Source organism: Sinocyclocheilus anshuiensis, unplaced genomic scaffold (genome assembly GCF_001515605.1).
Source record: "Sinocyclocheilus anshuiensis isolate Anshui unplaced genomic scaffold, SAMN03320099.WGS_v1.1 scaffold398, whole genome shotgun sequence".
NCBI classification, from domain to species: Eukaryota; Metazoa; Chordata; class Actinopteri; order Cypriniformes; family Cyprinidae; genus Sinocyclocheilus; species Sinocyclocheilus anshuiensis.
In genome coordinates, this window is record NW_015546033.1 from 102388 (window position 1) to 105755 (window position 3368).

The 3368-nt window shown below is 40.4% G+C and overlaps 1 long non-coding RNA gene across 1 annotated transcript in view; it reads right to left on the minus strand.

Annotated features, from left to right (window-relative positions):
- The window catches only part of LOC107698790 (uncharacterized), a 22960-nt gene extending 20540 nt beyond the window's left edge, over nt 1–2420 (minus strand). Inside the window, exon 1 of the long non-coding RNA XR_001635383.1 lies at nt 2276–2420. This is a non-coding gene — a long non-coding RNA (uncharacterized LOC107698790). The remainder of the gene's footprint in view (nt 1–2275) is intronic.
- Nucleotides 2421–3368: the final 948 nt, after the last annotated feature.

Consider the following 3368-nt stretch of genomic DNA (forward strand, 5'->3'; position numbering starts at 1 on the left):
TAGTGGTAATATTGATTCTGCTACAGTTAATTCGAAGATCTAATCTAAATATTTATTATTAATCATAACCAGTTATAATTAGTCATAAATATTTTCCTTTTGAGCTGATTTACTAGAGATTTGGTGGAGGAACGTGGGCGCATTCAAACTTGGTTTTTGAGCAAACTCAGTATCAATTTATTTATGTTCTTATATTTTGCACGCTTAGAGTGAGACAAGTCGCAACGCGAACTCACACTTTTGATTGGATGGTTCAAAGCCACCTCCAGTACTGTATTGTAACAGCCTCTATTTGTACACAAACATCATTGTGCAGTTAAGTTGCACAAACTGTAAGAATCTGTTGGGATTTGAGTCTCATTGTTCTTGTGATAGCTGCAGTAAATTCTGTTAGAATGAGAGGAGTCTCACACTAAACACTATCAGTTTTAAGCACGATTGGAGTTAAGGCACAGTACCTTAAACTAACGCTAGAGGGCAGGCTGTTTAAGTATCTAACACGTCTTAAAACTCCTTTTCTACCCTCCTGATTTCAACTTGTGTGGGCGCACCCACTCCGCCTTGTGGGCATTCTCTGCTAGGTCGACTTTGTACTCCAATTATTTATTCATTTATTTATTTATTTATTTATTTTATTTATTTATTTACTTATTTATTTATTTATTTTTTCAGTTTTTCATATTCAGTATTATTTTTGTTTTTACTTTATTATCTTTATTACTTTTATAATTTTTTTTGTTTGTTTGTTTTGTTCCTTTTTAAAAAAAATTTAAATTTTTAATCAGGGTTCTCTCCCCCTCTTCTCTCTCACTTTACCACTCACTTATTTAAATTTAGTTTCAACAGTGTTTGAATTCAAATTTAAAGTTAATTTCTGTATTCTAGCCATTTTTGGTCACCTATAGGTAACACTCCCTCTAGTGCTTAGTTGGTGAAGTGACAGTTGCCTCCACGGCAGATCACAGTGAGCTGCCACGGGATCCCGACGGGATCACCTCAATCCATCACTAAGCCTAGGCCATAGTATACTGAACCATCCAGCTAGCGAAACCCCAAAATCAGGTTGCTCCTCAATCTTTAAGGTAATTAGCCACTCCTGCTATCCAAGCAAGGCTGCCAAACTAGATGTTATGACCCAGCAGCGCCCTCTACTCGGTAGGACCTGTCATAACCCCTAACAGCAGTGAAAGGCTTAAACCTGCTCTCTCCTCTGTCTCTCTCCCACAGATATACCTGGCCCCAAACCTGCGCATGTGTACCCTGACCAAAGACATTCATTATCTCTGCCCCAGCAAGCCCTTCCTCCGAGACAACACTGAAGGAATCTGCGGGTTACAACCATGAAAAGAGAGACACTCTGCCCTGCTGAAGCCAAGCCTCGCACACAAGTCACAGAAACGCAAGCAGAGATTGTGAAAATTAGGATCCACCTGCCATCTGGAAATTAGGATCCACCTGCCATCCGGCCTTCAGGATCTACCTGCCATCTAGCCATCATGATCCACCTGCCATCCGATCATCATGATCCACCTGCTGTCCGACCATCATGAAAACTGTTGTCTGACGATGTGTGCAGGTGAACTTCGTCAGCCAAAAGGGAGGCTGTAGCATCTGCGTAAAATCATGGATGGTCTTTGGGGTTTATGGCTTAAGAGACCCCTTTTAGCCTTTGACATTTGCATATAAATTACAGTCCTGGCCACAGATCATGCATTTATATAGGTGCTAAATTGCCAAATAATTCTCCCCACAGTGACTTTTTGTGAAACAGTTCTCTTTCTAAGTCATGTCTGATGGCTTTTTCCAGCTGTGCTCTGTGTCCAGCAGCTGTTAGAGCCTCCTGAAGACTAGTTATTTCCATCTCTTGCGCCATTCTGTCAGTTTCTTTGCATCTGTTCTGTGCTTTCTCTTGTTGAGCAGGTAATAGTTTGATTACATTTAAAAGCACAGTCGACAGTTTATGCTGCTTTCAGCCCCATCAACAAAGCTACTCAAACTCTCTCTTTGTGTTCACGAACACAAACACATAGCACCCTACCTCACTAGCTGCCTCTCACCAGCTATTCACACCTTACACGGCCATCCCCCATACAGATAGCTTAGCACCTCTGTACATACTTGCATTTGCCTTCTGCCTCTCTCTCTCTGGTGTTCCCACAAGTGTGCCAGTATGTCGCAGACATTCCACAGACATCCAGCCCTGCCAGCTCACCAGGACCACCTGGAAACCCAGCAGAGCACTGTGATGGACATCCTTCAGCCCAAAGCAGCCAACGACCTGCAATGGCAGAGAAAGGAACAGCGAGACTGCGACACAAGTGGACACCTGACACCCATCCTGAACCACCAGGACCTGACCAGCATCATCTTCTCCTTGGCCCACACCCTCAAGGGCCTCAGACAGGAGGTAAATGAACTGAACCTGCAAGTCACAGAGTTCTACAGGGAACTGACACCCAAAACACTGATGATTCTTCTCAAATGTCACTATGAGGTTAAACATAAAACAAAACTGAAATAAAACAATAAGATGAAATCAAAAAGGAAAAGGAAGAAGGAAGATTTTACCTATTTAGTTTTTGCTAGGGGATAAGGCTAAGCAGGTGTCACTTGTGGGTGATGCTGCAATAAACTCATAAGCCTAGGGTTAGACTGTTAGCTAAGCTAGCAGGGACACACCAAATACCTTGAGGTCAAACAGAAAAAGAAACAATGGGGAGTGTTTCTAGTTCTATCTGGTGCCTACATGGTGTTGAACAGTAACTGCACTTCAATGTACTAGGCCTGGCACTGAGGAGTGAGGAGAAGTAGAGAGGAAACAGGGATTAGGCTACTAATAACCTGTATAACTCATTAAGGAAACAACAGTTGCTAGAACTACTGTAATCCTATACAAAACGCGAAGATGGTGATGGTAAAATAACTAAAATAAGGTAAAAGTCAATGTAGAATGCCCTTATAGCTCTAGAAGACTAAATGAGAGGTAAATAAACAGACTGATTTAATTAAATTTCAAATGTAATTGAATTCAGCTTAGCTTAATAGGGATATTCAGCCTGAAACAAAGGTAAATAAATGAGGTAGAATAGAGGAATAAAGTCAAAATGAAGAGTAAAAGTAGAGTGTCCTTATAGGTATAGGAAACTAAAATGAAAGGTGTATAAGGACATTGATTCAATTACATTTCAAATTTAATTAAATTACACTTGGCTGAATAGGGATATTCAGGCTAAATAAACATATATAAATGAAATGAGATAAAATAGATTTAGACTAAAATCGAATTCTAGCCAACACAGATAAAACCCAAGTACAGGTGCATCTCAATAAATTAGATTCTCGTGGAAAAGTTCATTTATTTCAGTAAT